Here is a 21,214-nt window from a genome sequence, read left to right on the forward strand (position 1 = left end):
GTTGAAAAGAAATTGCCACATCCGCCGACATGGCCATGCATGTGAAGCACGCCCATGGTGTGATCGTGTACATATACACAAATAGCCAAGAATGTGGAAGTGTGAAGAGCCGTGGCAGGGGCCCTCCATGTCAGGCCTGATGCTGAAGCACCGAACAAAAAAGAGCATCTACTGGAGCAGTCAAAGAGAAAATGATAAGATTTTAGACAAAAAAGTTTATCCAAAGGGCAATATAACTTTTCAAGAAAAATTTCAAGGAAAACCAACTTTTTTTCGTTCTGTACATTGACGATTGCTTCTGCATCCTAAAGACATCAGTGGTGAAAAACTTCCTTGCACATCCGAATTCGGTCGAGCCATATATGCAGTTCCCAATGGAACGAGAAAAAACAACACGTTGGCATTCATTAACGTCCTTATAAGAAGACAAGGGGGCGATCTAAAGTTCGGTGGGCATAGGAAGACAACTCATACCGGCAGCTACCTAAATTTTAATTGTAATCACCATGTAAACAACAAGGCATCCGTCGTCTCCTCTCTTCTGAGGAGAGCAAAGTGCATCTGCTCCTCCGAAGCGGAGAAAAAAGAAGAAGAAGCCACCGTGTTCGCCGATCTGCAGGGGAATGGCTACACAGGCCACTTTATTCGAAGAGTTTCCCGCCGTCAGGATCAGAATACAGGCAGTCCAGTCACCGCGGAAACAACAAAACGAGCTCGCGTTGTGCGTCCCATACCTGAGCGGCACCTGCGAAGCACTGACACGCACCCTACGAAAGTACGATATCTGCGTATCTCGCAGACCCTGTTTCTACATTCGGCCGCTTCTTAGCACGACCCAAAGACCACGTCTCCAGAGAAAAACAACCAGGTGTAATCTACAAAATCCCGTGCGCCAAGTGCCCAGCTTCGTACACCGGCGAAACAAAATACCTCTCCGAGTGGATAAGGCGACACAAGAACGACGTCCGGTTCTTGAACTCTGAAGGCAACGCCCTCGCCGAGCACTCCGAGCGCGCCGACCAGAAAATCACTTTCGAGGAGGCGAGCGTCTTGGCCGCGGAGCATAATCCGTTTAGGAGATGCCACGTCGAGTCTTGGCCCATCCGGCTCACAAAGGCGACAATGAATAGGACATCGGGAACTCTCCCCTCCCGCGTACGTTAGACTGCGTCACGTGCTAACAAAGGGAGACCGTAGGCCGTCCCGTGCTGCTGCTGGCCCACGTTCTAGTCACCGCTGGAGAAGGGACCGAGCTGGTCCCGAAACTTTGGGTTTCAAATAAATTATTGGTTGGAGTTCATAATAATTAAATTTTTTTTCAAAACCAAGGAGGTTTAAATTTTTCGTAAAGCTTCCTTGAACAATACCGATCAGCAAATGAAATAGTAAATGGTGTCTGCTTGACAATGGTTTTCCGACACACAACAACAAAACATCATTAGAATTACCATGCAAAAGCATTAGTGTCAGCCTCGAATTCATGTATGACATCCGAGGCACATACAAATACCAAGTCTCAACTCAGGCAGACAGGATTTGAGCACCATCCTTTTGCCTCAGAAGTCGCTTAGGTACCGCGTAGACCAGCGGCGAATAAACTCGGCTTCACCGATTTTGAACAATTGTTCTCTGGTGTTTAGAACAAAAATTGGTAGTGGCTTAGCTCGGCTATGCCAGGATATACGTAGCGACAGCTAAGGCATAGCATGGTTAGCCTTGGTTAATCTTGATTGCAAGTCCAGGTTAGTATGGTTGTCTAGCTATGTTGCGACGTTTAGCCAGTCGTTCGGCGCACTGTTTGTCTGTTTCCTGTGCTATTCGTTTCATCTTCATCTCTTTCTGCATTCGATACCAGGCCTCCTCCTGCTTATCAGAATTGTCGCCGTCCATACTGCCGCCTCAACTGTGGTTGCGGCGCACGCGAGCTCTCCTTTTCAGTCCTCCGACCTGTTGTCAGGCATGCGACGCAGCTGGCGAAGCAAGCGGAGGCAAGCGCAACGACGAGGAACGCAATGTGACGTCATAGCAAACGGCGGAAGCGGCAAGGCGCGGCGCTGGGCAGCGGCGGAACACCTGTGGTACAGTGTACTAGAACACTTTCCGGTGGCACGACCATGCCTTTGCGCTGACGTGCGCGGTGGCATCTGCAGCGGCGGCGCTGCAATCGACCGCTCGTGAAAGCTTGTCCTGGTTCGCCTCTGCAGCGTACGTGGCGCAGAAAAATAGAAAGCGCATTTGGTTATGTACAGCCGCTGTTTTAACTTAATTCAGCTTGGGTTTGCAATTATTCTTTTGGGTACTTTATGTGCGCAGAGGTGTTTGAGCTGGCCGTATGATTTCGGGCGTGTCTTACAAAGCAAAACCAGTAGCGGACGAAGGACAGTCGATGCGCTGCAATTTCTTTATTTTTCACGCTTAGTCGCCAACTCGGGCTAGATGGCAATACCGGAATAATTGGCGAGTACTGAATTTTACGAAGCAATACTTATTCGCGGGACCAAACATTCGCATGACGTTGGCGATCGCAAAAGACAACTTGTTCACAGTATCTGCTAGGGTGTACATGCACAGAAATTCGGCCGATTAAGGCGGATTTAATATTTACACGAGAAAGCACTTCATTTTAAAGCACGTGCTACAGAAGACGAAATCTGACGCGCAGAAAAAAAGAAGGAAGAACTTCGAAATTGCTTTCTCTGTCCAATACGATTTTATTGTAGGCGCTCAGCAATAGCACAAGAATCATTAATGCACTTGACAAGCAGTGTAGAAATTGAGCTAAGTCAGTATGCTTAGCTTCAAGTGCTCTGCTGCCTTTCTTTTTGACAGAATATGCGCTTTGTTCAAACCTTTCTTTAAAAAACGGAGCCGTACGGTGACATAAAAGCTGACAATGCGAGGAGTCAGGCTCTCTGCACGAGCTCTGCATCCCACCTTCAAGGGAGCGGCACAATGAATCATGTGCAGGAGGTCCATTTCACTTTCCCGATGAAGTTTTTGTGCACTAAAACAATTTATGACAATGTCTTCAAGCTGTGTGATAAAACGGAACAGTTCCACCGAGGGGTAAAGCAAACCTCCTTCATAATTTCACATCAGTTCCCATACCGCACAGTCTGTGGTTAGCGGCTTGTCGGCTCTATGTAGGTTTCTCTCCCACGTGCACCTCCGTTCCGGGTCTGCAGGCGCCTTGAATAGCGACAGCTTCTTCGCACTGTTAGTTCGGGTGTATCCTGCGCTACACGCTGCAGCGTAGCAGTGGTTGAGACGTTGCATTGCACTCATTGATGCAAGTAGCCGCACTCACACGAGAACTTTTGCGAAACACAACTGCACAAAACAAAAAGCCGCAACCAATACATACCACTGAAATGCAATGGTCGCGCGTGCTCAGACTGGTCGTCTTCAAGAGTGGTCGACGGCAGCGCCACCGCTTCAGGTGCCACTGCAGGTGACACGCGCCGCAAGGCGCGGCCCCCGCCGCTCGTTGCACTGAATTGCTTCTAGTTCACTGTACCTGTGGCTCGGTGCTACCAGTGGCGCATGCGCAGTAGTGACTAGGGAGCGAGAGAGAGAGAGAGACAAAAAAGAATCGGCAGTGGCTTAACTCGGCTAAAGTCTCTTGATAATTTGAAAGTAGCGACACTCTCCTCCTCGCGGCGCTTCGCTCTTCGATTCTCCTCACACGCCGGCTGCGCACGGCCGCTTTATCTCCTGGGCTCCCACGGACGGGCCGCAGCATTCTATGGAGGCGTGTTATTTTGGGCGAGTTGCGTGCCCCAGTTATGTTGACAATTTTGAGAAATGCTGATAAAAGCATCGATAGTGATGAAGGCAATGTTTATGAGGAGGTTGGCTTTTCTTAAAGCCGTATGAAAAGGGTATACTGATGTAAAAGAAGCTTTGAGGGGAGTTATATATTCCACACAATTTTTCTGCCATGTGAAAGGCTTTACTTTGTGCGTCTCATCTAGTATTGCTTGTGGCACATCCCATTGTGTGTGGCTTATAAAGCGAAAGCCTTAGATCTGTCTCAAGGTCGCGTTGTGAGCTACAGAAAATGTCACGGGACCGAAGGAAGGCCAGAAGTGAACCAAAGCAAGTGTAGCCGTGTATAAGAGATGATTACTGATTAGCAAAGTTAAGTAATGATTGATTAGTGATTGGATTAAGATGTAATAAAATAATTAAGGTGTATTAAGGAGAATTAAGGTGGATTAATGTCGACGAAGGTGTAGTAGGGTGCATTAAGGTGGAGTAAAGCCCCTAGGAAGGATTATGGTGGATTAGGCTGGATTAAAATGAATGATGAAGGATTAGCGTGGATTAAGGAGGAATAAAGGGCGTTAAGGAGCATTAGGATTATTGTGCAACAAGGTGGATTACGGCCGAATAAGGTGGATGAAGAATTAGTATAGACTAAGGTTTATACAGTAGGCTTTGCAACCTTAATCATCCTTCATACACTCTAATCCTCCTTAATCCTCGTTCATGTCTCTTAATCCTCGTTAATCCACCCTAGCAAGCCTTAATACACTTTCATCAACCCCAATTCACCTTAAGCCACCCTAATCCCCCTTAATGCTCTTAATGTACCTTAAACCTATTTCATATACCTTAAGCTAGAACATCCTCTAGTGAGGCGAAGCTAGCAGTGTTATTGGAGAAATTAGAGGGCACTAAATGGGATATAATAGGGCTCAGTGAAGTTAGGAGGACAAAATAAGTATATACAATGCTACCGGGGCTTACCGGAGAGACGTGAACTAGAAGTCGGAATCCTGATTAATAAGGATATAGCTGGTAACATACATGAATTCTATAGCATTAACGAGAGGGTGGCAGGTTTTGTTGTGAAACTTAATAAGAGGCACAAATTGAAGGTCGTACAGGTCTATGCCCCTACATCCAGTCATGATGACCAGGAAGTCGAAAGCTTCTATGAAAACATGGAATCGGCGATGGGTAAAGTCAAAAGAAAATACACTACATTGATGGGCGAAAAAAGAAAACAGAAGAAAGAGAGAGAGAGAGAAAGAGAGAGACGCGTTATGCAGGCGTGTGAAAGTTCAAAATGGCCCCTGTGAGGTCAAACAGCCGTTGTTAGACGAAGAAAGATACTACGCAAACTACGAATTCAACAAAACAAAAAAATAAATAAATAAACGGTTGGTACAGTGTGAACAGTTCCATAAACCATTGATTTTGTCCTCGAACGAAAGCTGCCTTAGGACCCTTATCATCTACAGGTGTTCATTTTCTGCACTCTCCTTGGATGTGCGTGGATAGAACTAAAAGCTTAACTTACGGGGAAAAATACAGGCTATTCAATTGCTAGGGCTATGGAACTAAATTATGAGCTTATAGGATTATATACAAATGTTGAAGGAAATTCTTTCAATAAAGCTAGTTTTTTTTTTTACTAAAGAGAACGGTATCATTCGTCGTGGTACATTACCTAAGGCTAGATTTTCTTTAGAGCACAGCTTTTAGACGTCCGTTCCTGCAGCGACCGTCGGCGTCGTACCTCGTAATCGATTGTACGAGCACCGCGAAAGATGAAAGCGAACGCGGAGTATAGCGGTCGTTCAAACACTGCGAGAGCAAAGCTAGCGCGATGAGGTAAGAACTCACCTCACGCGAAGTGGGTTCCGTATACGTTTTGTTAATGATGCCACAATAGCAGTGAAAAGTAAGGGACAACGACGCGGACAATGCGCGATCGGTCATTCTGGCCAAAGAAAAAGGTGCGGAGCAGCAACGGCTCCTCCGTGTAAGGTGTGCGAAACGGGCCTCGGCTATGTTAACTGGGTTACACCGTGCGGAGGCTCTTTCAAGAAAAGCCGGTAGGCGTTGCATTTCTCGTTCCGTCGATAGCTCAGTTGGTAGAGCGGTGGACTGTAGAGGATTTATCTAAGCAGACATCCATAGGTCGCTGGTTCGAATCCGGCTCGACGGACTGTTCCTTTCTTTTTTTTCAAATAAAACAAAGCGATTTGGAGGTAAAATATGCATAGTTTTATGTTTGTCTTACCTTTATGTCAGGATATGTTCTGTAACTGTTTCTTTAGTTCGCGTTCACATATTGCAGCTAAAAGAAACGTTACATATAGCAGCAGTTTTGATCCAAAGGGCTACTAAAGAACGTATTTGTGCGGGATAGAAGTCCCTAGCTAAAAATGAATCCAGTGTTATTTTGATCATACCCTGGTGGTCAAAATAATACTGGATCCAATCTACTTGAACATGCAACTAAATATTTCTTTTTCTGCTTTTTGCTCCGATATTATCGCGAGCGCCGTTGCCGGGTATCGAACCCACAACCTGAGGCTGAGCAGCGCCATGTAATAACCTACATGTGACGTTCCATTTCCCGAGCTGTTTGTTTTCTGCAGTCACCGCTTGGCGTAGGCGCTGAGGAGTGTCTTATAAGGTTGTATTCAAACTGAACGGCTCAAAACCTGTTGTTAGAATACGATAGCTGGAAGCCATGCTTCGGCCTTCGCACGTGGATCACACACTACGGGACTGTACAGCCCAGACAAGTCTATATTGACCGTGCCATCATTCCGTCGATAGCTCAGTTGGTAGAGCGGTGGACTGTAGAGGTTGCACCCAATGCGGACATCCATAGGTCGCTGGTTCGAATCCGGCTCGACGGACGGCATTATTTTTCAAGTCAGGGCCTGATTTTTTATATTCAAGTAGTTGTTGGCTACATGTATCCTATGAACGTTCAGAATCAGTGGCTACGTGTCAGGTTTCAGAGTGCGCGCGTAGTTTTCACCTCGCTCTGGACGAAACCTTGACGTTTTTATTTTCGTTTTGTGTTTCTACAGTCATGGGAAGAGTAAGAACAAAGGAGCGGAAAGCAACAAGAAAACAACACGTAGCAATCTAGCATTGACGGGTGACGTGCCCAAAAATAACAATTTTCTCATTTCACCATGACGTGTGTCACGGGAGCTGGCTGAACGAGTCGCATTTTAGACTTCAGTAACATGCACGACGGCTAAAAGAAAATTAGATTTTCGGGTGTTACTTGTCAAAACCGTGATATTATTATGAGAAACGCCGTTGTATTGGGCTCAGGATTAATTTTGACCAACTGGGGCAACTGAAAGGAACAGGTCACTCACGGTAGGCCGGGCGTCTTTTTGCATTTTACCGCCGTCTAAATGTCGAGGCGAGCTTGGTCAAGCCCCCTCCAAGAGGTGGACTGCCTCATTCAATGAGCTTGGCAGGGTGCCTCGGGTCACTGTCGGATCGGGTTCGGTGAAGTTGAATTGTGAAGTTCAACCCGCTCGAGTCGAGTTCCTGTAAGCCAAGGTAATAGTACAACTGAAGCGGTTTGTCAAAGTTACTAAAGCTGGAACAAGTTTTGCTCCGTATTTTTCCTTGTTATAGCCAGCGGAGAACGTTCTTGCAACGATTGCGAAAACACAATGGAAAACGGAGAGTAAAGAATGCCTCTAGTTTCATTCGTTTGACGAAACTTCATTTATCTTCACGACAGCCAGATCGAACCTCTTTTAGTTTGAAATGAGAGCAAAGAAAGGAAAAGGAAAACAGCAGCGACTACCGGTTTCTGCTGCTGTTTCCGTCTCCTTTCTTCCGGGTTTTATACTAAACGTGGGGTGCTGTTTGAGGAATCCTGTAACAAGTCGGCCTCGTCGGGGATGTAACTCAGATGGAAACCCTCTGAATGCGAGATGTATACCGCGATTTGATTTGCAGCGCCTCTACAATTTTTTTCTATAGTTTTGCTTTGGATCTCGCAAAGCTCTTCTGTACTTACTCTTCATTACTCTTCATTACCTACTCTTCTGTAATGTACAGAACAAAGAGGCGACAAACGACGTATGTCGTAAAGCAAACGCTGTCTTCTTTTCTACGTTTCTGACTCTTGTAGCAGGTCAGTGTTTCATAATGGAGGAAAATCAGACACGAATATTGTTTTTGCGCATGGCATCCACATTTTTGTCCAGAGAGTGTGTGATTGGTGGGCAATAAATGGAGGCGATAGACTTCGCGCTCGTGGTGCTTAACTAGCTTGTGGACAGCATTTACCGACTGGTATGTGAACAACCTGAATATACATTCTCTTCGAGCACCCCGGTTAGATGCTGAAGGCAGCGTCTGCGTCTATGTGCAGAAAACTATCATCGCTATATAAAACCCGTCGCTGGTATTCGTCGCTTGTGATGACACAATGGTCGCCGCCAAATCAGTGGGAATTATCAGGAAACACATACGGCAACAATGCACCTAAACCACTTCCATACATTTTCCAATGTATTTGACTTTATATATGAAATGAGTACGCTAGGTAATAACTTGTGACTTAATATTGGAACTGACTAAAAGCAAGGTACCCAATTAGCTACTTAGGGACAGAAGGGGACATGGTTTCTTTGTGGAACTTTTTGTAAATACGCGAGTCGCGTGTAAGCCAGGTAGGCTACGCGGTGTGAAGGGCTCGTCAGTGTCCAAGCCTAGCGGTATTGTATTAAGCCGCGCGAATTCAGAGCAGCTGAGCTCGGAAGACCCAAATTTCAAATTTATTTTTTTTGTCCACTTCTGTGTACAGATAGTCTTTGAGTTCGACAACGGTGTACTTGAGATTGCATTCGATGGGTTGTCACTGTCAGTATTGCAGTGTGAAATAATGTGACCCAGATGGTCTAGAGGCAATGTAGACTCAATTAACAGACGAATACCGCAGTTGGAAGCGCGAAAAGGCAACAGCGTCAATTTAATCGAAACGAAAACGCCGCTGTTCAGCCTCGGCGCTGCGATTAAGCATCCATTAACTTCCACTGAGCAAAGAGGAGGCGTAAACGTAAATGGAAACAAGCATATATTCACAACGAAAGTATCTGTTTACCTCCTTCCTGCCTTCATCGAGGAAAATGTCTCGACTAGTCCTATGTCATAGGATATATCCCATTGAACTTTCAAACGCCAACTCATATCTTATTTGCGACGGGCATCTTGTTGCGTATTCCTTTTTATGCCAAGTTGGCTGACTCGTCTTTTTCCAAGGAGCTTGAAGTAATTTTATAACTTGCTCTCTTCATGGCCAAAACTTATAATTTAGTGCGCCGAAATCAGCCATTAATAACTCGTTTGCGTTTCTTTAGCAAAACCGTTGGAATTAATTAATTGCCCATATCTAAACGTATTGCTATTATACTGAGTGTTACACATATAGTAGCGCCAGATGTACATAACTCATCCTGGAAAACCGCTCGCTGATTGCCATTTTGCATGAAGTTGAGATTATTACCACGTTTACGGGCATTACTTATTAATTTCATCCGCGATAAATACAATGTGGGCGTTTTCTGCGCCGATGCCAATAAAAGAAGTAAAATAAATTGCGCTGCAACAGGACGGTAGTTGCATATATCTTAGCAGCGGTGAACACCGTGTTTTTGCAGTAGTCGTGACCAGCGTAGTAACGTCGGCCGTGACCGTGCTATCCCATATGGCACCACCTTACCGTTGCGGCAGAATAGAAATAATCCTCATTGGCATCGTTTCTGGCGACACTCACTCCGGGTTTTGTTGTTGACTAAAACTTTCTCTCTCTGTCTTAGCCGTCTTAGTCATAATAAATAATCAATTTCGCAGCAAGAGTCACATTGACCTGGTCCTCCTGTTTGAGCAAGAATAGGAAAAATTGGTCACGTAACCATTTTCTTTGCTTGCCGCATAATATTCCTGAAGCTATAGATATTTATAAAGAAAAAACCATCAAACATCAGTGGTTGTATCACAAATTGAGCAGTATATCAAGGACAGCGAAACTCTATAAGCGGATTTTCACGCTCTTCGGCAGTATTATGTGTTCGGCTTTCCACTTTCCAAAATCAACACCAATACTTACAAAACTCTTCACTACATCTTGCGAACTTCCTGCTAACTGCTCCCTAGCGTTCACGTACTATAAGACGCCAGCGCTGAAAAAAAGGTGCCATATCCGCCGACATAGCCATGAGTGACACACCCATGGTATGATCGTGTACATATACACAAATAGCCAAGTGTGAAGAGCCGTTCCAGGGACCCTCCGTGTCAGGCCAGATGCTGAAGCACAGAACAAAGAACATTTACAAGAGCAGTCAAAGGGAATATAATATAAGAATTATGAAAAAGAAAGAAGTTTATCAAAAGGGTGATTTGAGCTGAAGACATCTTCGTTCACGACGCACTGGCGCATCACCATTTAAAACGACCTATTGCTGAGTATTTATCCGCTGTTAGGTAGCGCAGCTTGGCTAGGCACAAACAGAGAAAAACGCGTCCTCGTCCATAGCGTTGTAGTACCGAAGCAAAAGCACATTTGGAAGCAAGATTCCCCAGCAACAAGTCCATAGATTTGTCTGACCGCACGGACTTCCTTGCAAAAAACCGCGCCCTCTTCGGTAGGCATGTAGCGGTTTCGTCGTTAATGTCAAGGTTGCAGCGATCATGTTAAAGGAGCAGTTAGCCAAGACACTAACGAATGCCAGTCGACTCGACACACGCCATAACTAGGAGGAACGCGCCCCAAGTAAGACATTGGAATGAGCTCTTGCTCTAAGTGGCGTTTTACACGCCCAAACATGTAGCAAGTGAATGTCGGCTTAAATGGTATGGATATCGCCTAATGAATGGTACTTGCAACAATCGATAGGGACCTTTCGTGAACCACATGAAAGGCGATCGAAGCCCGCTTTGCAAACTATCCCCTACGTTGCTGACTTTTTGTTGACCGTGACTGCTCCTGCTGCCTTTCCCACTAACAGAGGTACAGGACGCACTCAATACAGAAATTGGTTTATATATATATATATATATATATATATATATATATATATATATATATATATATATATATATATATATATATATATATATAGCCATAAATTTACCCCTAAAGAGGCACCCTGGCCTTCTTTGTAAACAATACGGCAAAATTGACCGCCCGTCCACGACTGTGGAGAGAGGTGCAAGCGAAGCTCGGGATCTGCGGCTCTTCGTTTTCGTAACGTCTCAGCTTCACGTTCCCTCACGGCGAGGTCGGCACGACGACGACGAGCCTTTTTTAGGCCAAGTTGCCGGCGGCGTTCACCATGCGCTGCCTATTCTTCGGTCGAACGCAAGACTCGCGACGCGCTCCCGCTCTTTCAAAGGCGAATGCTCTTGAGCAGAACGAACCAAACGCGGCCTCCATTTCTGGCTGCCGAGACCGAACGGGCCGGAAGCGGCTGGTGTGAGGCAAGCGAACATGCGATCACATCCTTTCTCTCCTCGGAGGGCGGTGACACCTGTGATTGGCTCGCGCCTTGCGCGGAGTGTACTTCTTGATGCATATAAAACCCCGCTTTAAAGGGCGCATATGATGAACCGAGAGTGGCTGAATCGTTTAGAGTGGTGGTCTCGCAACCCGGAGGTAGGTGGCTCGTATCTGGAGCGTGACAAGCTATTTCTATTTTCGCGCGGCTTGGGTATTTTCGTACGGCAACACCAACACCGACCCCGACACGAATGAGGCAATACAAGCTTCGCTTGAATAATCAACGACACCTGAATATGTTCAGTTCAACAAATTTACGCCACCAAGCGCATAATTCTTTTATTACAGCGATGCAGTTCGCAACGGCGTTCGTGCATGTCCCCCGGTGATGGGGCGTTAACTATGGTTTAGGAGATGGGTTCCTTTCATCTGTCGAATGATGTTGTGAAAGCGAAGTGCTTCCAGGCAAATTGTCGATGTCCGGGGTGAGAGCCTTAACGAAACTTAACGAAAGGCTTGTATGCCTTTCGTGTAAGCCGGGTCTGCATATCCAAATCCACCGAACGAAGAGGAAGGCACGGGGTCCAATAAGCTGTGCTAACCGAATATGAGGGTTTGCATGAGTTACGGTAAGTCGTATTCTACTTCCGTTCCTAATGCGAACTGACCATGCGAAGGACTTGCGTGGTGGAGGCTTGAAGCCGCTTGAGGCACGGCCACCGTGACCGTCGGCTTGCGCGTGCAGCCCGAGGACGAGAAGAGTCTTTACTCGAGCGATCTTGCTTGATGCCTTGTGGAGGTCTATGTGTCCGATCTACTCTTTTTTTTCGGCTTTCGAGTCCGGATGAGAAGCGCCCACTTGTCAGATGCACATTAAAGTCCGCTGCGGGCTGCGTAGCAAAGTCTTGTTGATGGTATGTTCATGAGGATTTTGCTGCTCGCAAAGCGATCCACCCGTCGTAGGGATTGCTGTGGCATCAGTGTAGAAAGCGAGTAGAGTGCTGGGAATGGTTCGTAGTCGTTGAGAAAGTTTCATTATGGCGATGTTGAAAATCGTAGGATGAAGTACTGCGCCTTGGGGTGTTCCCTTGTTTGGTGGAGAGATAATAGATGTGAGTTGGTCGGCCATGCCTATGGTAGCCGCACGGTTAATGAGGGAAGCTTTGACATAGTTCTACGCGCGTTGCCCACAGTTGGAGGTGGTTCAAATTTTCTAGAGTGCAGTAACGCGTGACGTTGTCAAAGTCGGCCTTTTGATCGACAGCGAGAATTTAGCCGGGAGTGTTATCGGAGACAGGGCCGGAATAAAAAAAAGGGGGCCCTGGGATAATGCGCATGCAGGCCCCCTTTCCCTATACTGAACACCCACGCCCCTGTCCCCTGCTACGCTACTGGAAATATGCCATATTTCATTTTAATTCCACGAAATTAAAAAGAACGAAGTGCGATCAACGGGATTATTATTATTGTTATTATTATAAGGAAAACAAGAAAACTTGCTTGAAACGCGTGCTGTTGTAAGCACCAACACATATGTTCACTTTGAAATTATTGTGTATTCTGTTTTCAGCAAAAGCTAAGCTTTACTGAAATGTTTAGTGCACTCAAGACGAACAAGAACGTAGAAAAGACAATACAGCTCAGATGTCGATCCTTCTGAAGCTATGCTTTCTTTGCATCACTGTTTAATCCTGTGAGGAGACGCATGGTTGTATCCAAAACATTCTTTATTAAAAGTGAAGCATCAGACTGAAGTAATCGTTATACACCTTACTCTATTAATATGCAATAGATATATAAAATACTTAAGGCAATACAAACACCATAAAAATGCACTAGAATACCGAAGATAATTACCAACTGTAACTACAAAACACTATTTGAAAACATTTTCGTCAAAGGTAAGACCAAGCAAGGACGACACCAAATAAACATCGCACTATCAAAAACAACAAAAATACAGTTCTTTATGAGCACGCTAAATATCACAAGAAGAACAAACAAGAGACGAACAACGAAGATTTGCATATCTTGAATTACACTGCTGAGCCTTTCGTTGGCAAAGTGGAGGCTGGGAGGCGACACAACGAACTTATTGGAACTATTCATGTATAGCGCAAACAGTCCTCTTATAAAATGGAATCTTTCGCGCCTTCGCTTTGGCGAAATAAGATATGGTCTCTTCGAAGGGTAGATCGCGGAGGAGGTCACTTTAAATGGACATGATAGCAAGCGAGTTCACCTTGTCGTCAAAGAGGCTCGAACGAAGGCGATTTTTTATCAGTGACAACTTGGAAAACGATCGTTCGGTCTCACAGTTTGCCACGCGTATGCTTAAGTACATTCGCAAAGCAATATAAATGTTCGGAAGCACATCAATAAGCTTTCTTGCATGCAGTAACTTCATTATTCCCAGGGGACTCGTGTCCTGGCACACGGAGTTGTGCAGAAAGAGCGCAAACTGAACGATTTCAGCGGAAAATGCTGGCTCCAAACCATTTTTGTAGGTTTTCAGCAACTTCTCAGCCTGCCGTGCCCGAGAGGCCTCGCTCCTAACTTCTGTCCGCAAATTTAAGAATCCGAACCTTTCGCAGAGTTCAGTGTAGGCAGCCTTTCGCACTCTCAAAGCAGAGCCTCGGCTGTCAAGTACAACATTGTAGGTCTCTACGATAAACTTTTTTCTACCTTGTAGCGCGTTATCTCTTTTTCCGTCCGGGTGCTTACTCAAAACGATGCGTTTGCCCTCATCCTGATAACATTGATTGGTACATAGCGTGCGTGCTCTCTCTTCGAAGGTATCAAAGAGAGGTCGCAAAGAATTAACAAAGCCTTCTAGAGAGCTGAACAGGTCTAGAGCAGTTGAAATGTCTAGGCCTGGTTTCTGAAGTGCTACGCTCGTTTTGTCAAAGCGCTCCAAGATTTAACTCCAGAAAATCGCCCTGAATGCAGTCTCTGGTTTTGTCATTTTTTTGAAACAAGAGTGCGCTTCGTTTCTAGTGTCACCGTTTTCTTCCTCGTTCTTTGATATAGCTTGAAGGCAACAGAAGACTGTATTGAGATATTTCAGAATGGCCTTACATGATTCAGCGTGTCTTGACCACCTGGTCTCAGAGAGACTTTTCATGACAAGCTCCTGGCCAGTTCCACTCATGCTGTCCGAGAGATACCTCCATCGCTTAGGTGAGGCAGCAAAGAACACATACAGTCTCTGAATTACAGTGAAAAATGTGACTGCCTTAAGGCAACTTTCAACGCTACACGCGCCAGCTAAGTTCAGTGAATGACCAGCACACGGGACGTAGACTGCCAATTCGTTCAGGTGTTTGATTTGAGCTTGCAGTCCTTTGTATTTACCTGACATATCACTCTCATTATCATAAGCTGGGCCCCTACAATCAATTGGGATGCCATTGGTCGTCAAGAGGGACATCACGGTATCGAAAAGATACAAGCCGGTATGCGATTCAATTGGAACAAATTCAAGAAAGCATTCGTACACTTTTCCATTTAAATAGTATCGTAAAACAACTGACCGCTGGAGTCAAATCAACAATTCAACAAGGTCTGGAGCCAACAACAAGGTCTGGAGTCGAATCAACAATTAAAGAGAAGTATTTGGCACGTTTCACTTCGTCAACGAGACGTCGCTTGACAGCCTTTGCCATATGCTCGATAAGTTCATCACAAATGGTTTTTGACAGATACGATGGGTGACCTTTTCCTTTGTTCCCGTAGCGTTTGATGTACACCTCTAGAAAGGGATCTAACTTGGCAATGGCCTCAAGCACTCCCATATAATTGCCATTTCTCGGTGAACCAAAAATCTCCTCACTGCCCCTAAACGCCAAGTTGCGCTCAGGTAGAAGCTTAACTACAACGACCACGCGCTTCAACACATCTGTCCAGTAAGTGGTCTCAGGGACAAGTTGCTTAACCAGCTGCTTGTCAATTGCGCTGCTCGTGTTAGAGCGGGCGAGTCGTGCGGCCAGGTAGTTCCGGTGCTCAACGCTATTTTCATGTGCGCAAACCTTTTTTCTGCTCTCTTCCGATCAGAAAACCTGTGCGTGGCAAAAATCCTGGGGTTGTTTGAAATCGAAAATAGTTCGCACATGAAACAGTAAACGGAACCTTTGGACTCCGAGTACATTAACCAGTGTCGCTCGTACGCCTCCTCATTTAGAGCCTTTTGCATGAAAAGATGAGGTGACATATAGCGTTTCTGAGTTTTGTACTGTCTTTCGGAAGACGGAAAGTTTTCTACCCGATTTTGAAAACACAATGGCCCTTTCTCAAGGCATACACTCCGAATGCTATCAGTAATAACGTCCGGCCACTTAGCGGGGTCACTTCGGAGAATCTCGCAACGTACCTCTTGCTGCGGGGGTGTCTGTACTTCTCTGTTGCCGCAACGAGAAGCCATCCCATACGTCCTCTTGAGACACATTTTATGGCTGGTAACATGATTATTTGAAGCCAAATTAACACAGGAAACATGCGCGTCGGTTCTTGAAACGTTGTTTCCTGGCGCTCGTCAGTAGAAGGAGGCTCATTGTTGAGGTTTGGCACCTGTTGATCAGCAGTAGTAGAAATCGGGCGTGGCGGACCGGACACATAGAGCTCTGTGGCAGGGGCCCGACAAAGTAGTATAGACGTTGCTGACTCAGGAACAGGACAGGGCTCGGTTGGCATCGGTTGCTCGGAAATATGTACGACCGAGGTTGGCCCCGTTTTCACAGGATCCCGACAACCAAGATGAGAAAAACCTTGCTTCTTGCCAGGAAACCGTGGTGATGGAGCTGGCAAGCCCTCCACAGAAGCATAGTCGGTACTATTGGGAGTTTGACCCAGACTCTGGGTAGAGCGATCATACTGCTCCACGGAAGCTGCATTCAGTAGGTACTTTGTCTTATTTGGTAGCTTCTTTTCACGCTGTTCTCTTTCTAACTTCGCCTTTCGATTAGACGCACCACTTTGATGCTTTCGACCGAGAATTTTCGCATGAATGAATGCTAATTGTTCCCCGGGTACTTCATCAGTCCGACGCGACCGCAGGTGTCCAACGGTGGCCGTCCCAATGACTGGCGCACGCTGCCTGTATGGTCCGTGGCTGGCTGAGAGTGGTGCATCCCCCGGGAGCTCCTCAGCGGGCGGGCGTATGCAAGCTTAACCCGCGGCTTGAGGCTGAATCGCAGCCCGCGATCAACTTCCTTTGATAGACGCGTGCCGTGTCTGTGTGTTACTAGCGCCAAAGCAGGCGTTCACATACACATAGAGTTCCTTCTGTAAATTCCCTCCTTCTCCGTACAAACTCACTTCTCCACCTGTTCCGGTCTCGTTTTCCTATTGGCTAGGAGTAATCGTCTGTTCTGGGAGGTTATCGATTTTTCATTCGTCCCGTCGACACCGAGCGCGAGAACGTAGGGGAGAGGGCGACTCTTAGCGCGGGCGAAGTTACGCGCCCTCCATCGCCTCTGAGTCCACTTTTTCTACTTCTTTCTGGAAAGTTCTGTGGCTAGTCTGACCTACTTTTTTCGTCGAGCGATCGCGAGCGTGTGCAGCCACTAGGCAGGAATGGGCCCTGGAGACAGGCCTTTGTGTCCAGCTCTCCAACTTCCCCCTTAACTCTTCCACAACCTTAGTCCGAACAGTGAACATTCCATGCCCCACGGCACGCAGACAAAAGCACCTGTGACGTCTTCTTTCCTTTCCTGCCTAGACTCTGCCATCAAAGTCATCATAATCTGCCATCGGACTCATCCTCACCCACCCAAATTACCATCATGGTAAAGAAAAGTCGAATGGGAGGCACTGTTGGGTACTGCAGCACATCCTTTCCATGAGAAGGACAGCGGCGGAACTATTTGAGAGGTGGGGGGTGGCGTGGTGGAGACGGGAGGTGCCAGGGAGATTTAGGTCCTCATCCCACATTCAATGTTTTAGGTGTTTCCTCTTGCCCCTCCTTTCTAGACAGCACTGGACAGACGGTCTAATAGGAAACCACGAAAACTCTTCCAAGCAAACGCACCTCGCTTCGTAAGAAAGAGGGCCCTCGCCGGGGTGGCGGGGGATTGCTGTTTTTGCAGCTCGACGAGCTATCCCCAAATGATCAGACTAAACGCATGCTGTTACATTAGGCGGGGGGCTCCGTCTGCTCGTTCTGGTTTTCTCGATTCACACGTGTCGCTCGAAGTTCCGTTGCCCATGGTTCCATATACTAAGCAGGTTCGAATAAATGGGCCCCCTCCTCCTACTGTCCGAGGTGAGGCCCTGGGCTGCAGTCCCCTCAGCCCCCCGCCCCTTGATCCAGCGCTGATCGGAGACACGATCTAAAGCTCTTTCCTTGAGATGGAGAACTACGTCACGCGCTGAGAGGACTGGGCTGAAGATAAACATGGCATCGAGGAAAAGATGGTTGTCCTCGATATATTGCTGACGACGTTCGAGGTGAGTGTGTTCTAGCAGTTTGCCCTGACACGATGTGAGCGATTCTGGGCGAAGATTGAAAACCCGGAGGACATACGGAGCACGTCTCTCTGATTGAGAATCTCCAGACAGCAGCCTACGTGTGACCAAGGCGCCATCAAGCCTTACTATTGGGGTGTGCGAATAGTGATCTTTGAGACCAAATGCAATACGAATCGAACAGTGGCATAAGCGAATGAAATCGAATAATTAATAGCTTGAGAATAGTTTTCGAATGAAAAGATATTAAATTCTAGGTTTAACTTACCAAAATCGCGATCTGATTATGAGGCACGCCTTAGTAAGGAACATCGGAAATTTAGGCCACCTGAGGTTCGTCAACGTGCACAGAAATCCATGTACAAGGGTGCTTTCGCAGTTCGCCCTCATCAAAATGCGGCCGCCGCGGCCGAGATTCGATCCCGCGACCTCATGCTTAGCAACCCAACACGTAGCCATTGAGCAACCACGGCGGGTAATTTTTGAATAATGAACAGTTGCTATCACAATTCATAATAAAAGCGAGGTTCACATTCTAGTACTCTTAAGGTTAGGTAATTTCTGTCCTTATGTAGTACATTATGAAGCGTTGTTACAGCGAAGCTGTATATGGCTAGGATCCCGGGATTCTTTCGTGTCCTTCGAGAGAAAACTATCATCATGGATGGCTCATACCCCGGAAAGCACTCTCATTCCCGTAAGAAAGCAAAAAAATGCAATGGCTCACACCTCCACAAGGCAGCTGCTACAAGTCAGCAAAGTGAAGCGAACAGTGCATTTATTCTTTGGAATCACGCAAACAAGATACTGAAAAGCATACCCAAGCTCAAAACAAGCCTCCGAACCAGGCACTCGCGATAGCAATGCGAAGTACGTAGCTCTCCCTGCATACGTTTCGCGCTAAAGATTACTGTTTCGCAAACTGCCGTGTGCGACGCCAGCTTGAGACGGGGAGTGTGACATCTCTAGGCTTTCGCGTACAAAATAATCAGCCTAGCAACTGATTTCAACATTGTTGCAGCAATGCAACAATATTGGTGGCGGCGTATTGTCAAAATTGCTACCAGTTCTGTCATTACTCTCAAGTAGCACGGCTACCATTACTCTATATCTATAAGGCTTTGCATACCCCCTCAGTAGCTGTAGTGGTAGTTTACAATAGCTTCGCTAGAAATTTCCTTTCGCAAGGCCTAGATGGCGACATTTTTTTTATTAAAAGCACAAACGGAGCCTTAGGAGCAAACAAGTAGTGTCTTCGCATGCACATTTAGGACTCCTTAGGGAGTGCGAATGATCGCTGTATAGCCTGTAAAGTACAGGTACCTAAGCGACGCAGCCTGCTTCCATTACGCAGGTTCTCATGTTTTATGTTTCTAGTGAGACCGCTGGGGTTAACATTTACCGCAGCTTTGCTCCAATTTTACGTTTAATTGAATTTCTGAAATATTCGAAAGTATTCGGAAGATATTCGCATTTACGAACAGTGACTATTCGATTCGGTATTCGAGAGTTTCAAGTATTCGCACACTCCTACCTAGGTGACAAACAGGAGACCTACGGTGCGTGCTAGCAATTTGCTTAGACAGTCTAACTTCTGACCCATGACCGGTACTTATGTAGCGAAACGAATGCAGGCGCAGTTACCACACGCTATCTCTAACAGCCTTCGAGCTTTCTCTGGGTAGAGTGTAAATTTTCTTTTCATACCTAAACAGCATTAAGTGCCACTTTAACATAAACATTAAATGATAATGCTCTTTAACACTACCTCATTTCCATTAATAGAACATCTTGAAGGCGAGGCAAAAATGCCTGAAGTTTATGTGCTGCTCAACTGTATTTCCTTTAAATGGTCCGAAAAGGTGGTGGTGTGAATAAAATGTGACAATGGTCGAAAAAAAGAACAAAAATGAAAGAAAACAAGCACAACAGGCAAAACATGTAAGAATCATTTCTTTTGTAGCTTTTTATTAGGCTTAAATTGCAACATAAGATATCAGATGTTCCGGATAGAATTATACGCTATCCCGTCATTCGCGTGAAGTTCTCGTTTCGATTTCTCTTCGTGATATTGCGCCTAGCTCAAAACACCGCCGAGGGATTTCAGTTTTGACTTTCAAGGGGATCTTTGTGCTTTTCCCGTTTCAATGTGTGTCAAATTATTTACCCGGAAAGTAGGTGAACAATGCGTCACCGTAGTGCGGTCATCGAAACTCTCTCTATGGTTCGTGCAATGTCGCACGTGTGGAAACATTTAACCTGGGCAACGCGCCAACTGCGAGCAAGAAGCTGCAAGTGTTCTGCAAGAACTGAGGCGCGTTGCACTGCTTCGTCAACGCCACATCACTTACACGGCCTCTCTTGTCCTGCATAATGTGCCCCCCAAAAAGTACGACAGATATGGCTATTAGCCTGAAAAATGAACGATGTGAGAGCTCATCGGCGGACTCATCAAGTAAGGGCTAAAGCACTACTAGGCAATGAATGAATGTTTGATGTTTTAGGGCGCAAGGGCAGAGTATGGCCAAAGAGCGCCATGTCTGTGGTAATGACTTCGCAGTGTAATGGCGAGTTCGATGAAGTTGGTGTGACGTGGCTGTAGAGGGGCCTTAAGAATGGTCGCGCTAAAGTGCGTAAAATCTGTATAATAAGATTATGGCGATGACTTATGACGTGTACTATGAACATTAGGTTGCATTTAAAAAGAATGATACGGTGTGTAAAAATATATAGGTTATAAGATATGCTAGAGCACTACTGCCTCCTTAGAGCCCTTGAAACACAAGGGCCTGGAGGCATGTGCTATGCAAAACTGTTATCGCAGCGGCATCCTCTGAAGCGAGGATGCTCTACGAATTTGATGGACTTATAACGTGTAGAACTACATCCTTTAAAAAGTCGAGGACTGCCTTGGTGTTAAAAAGCGGTTCCTTACCAAGAAACATAGCCGGGTGTAGAGGGATGTAATAACGGTATGCAAGCGGAAAATGTTTCTTTCTTTCAGGTTCGGCTTTCCGACACTCCAAGAGGACATGGAGGACGATCAGCCTCTCACCGCATCTACCACAGGTTGGAGGTTCACTTCCAGTAAGTAGAAAATGATGGGTCCCAAATGTGTGTCCTATTATGAGGTGACAGAATAAGACCTCTTTTTGCCGAGATTTTGTTGGGGAGGGCCATAAACCTAACTGTGGCTTTATAACGTGCAATTTATTATTTATTTCTGCGTCCCACATGCGTTCCCAGTGGTTTCGCAGTTTCTTTCGTATGTAAGGTTTCAGATCTGCGAGAGGAACCGAAGCAGTATTATTAACACCAGGGGGTGCAATTGATGTAGCCATCTGGTCTGCCAGAACGTTACCTTCGTTTCCCCTGTGGCCAGGTACCCAGCATATGATGATATGCTGGCTAGATAGATAAGCTTTGCACAGGTCGGCATAGACCTCAGTAAGTACAGGATTTTTTCTT

General features: G+C 46.1%; 2 non-coding genes across 2 annotated transcripts; both read left to right on the top strand.

The window, feature by feature from the left end:
- Nucleotides 1–5,867: 5,867 nt before the first annotated feature.
- On the top strand, nucleotides 5,868–5,959 carry TRNAY-GUA (transfer RNA tyrosine (anticodon GUA)). The gene is given in 2 exon segments: nucleotides 5,868–5,904; nucleotides 5,924–5,959. It is a non-coding gene; the product is annotated as a tRNA-Tyr (tRNA).
- A 610-nt stretch (nucleotides 5,960–6,569) lies between these two features.
- TRNAY-GUA (transfer RNA tyrosine (anticodon GUA)) lies at nucleotides 6,570–6,662 on the top strand. Its single transcript has 2 exons — nucleotides 6,570–6,606; nucleotides 6,627–6,662. It is a non-coding gene; the product is annotated as a tRNA-Tyr (tRNA).
- The last annotated feature ends 14,552 nt before the right edge of the window (nucleotides 6,663–21,214 follow it).

Source organism: Dermacentor variabilis, chromosome 11 (assembly GCF_050947875.1).
Source record: "Dermacentor variabilis isolate Ectoservices chromosome 11, ASM5094787v1, whole genome shotgun sequence".
In the NCBI taxonomy this organism is placed as follows: domain Eukaryota; kingdom Metazoa; phylum Arthropoda; class Arachnida; order Ixodida; family Ixodidae; genus Dermacentor; species Dermacentor variabilis.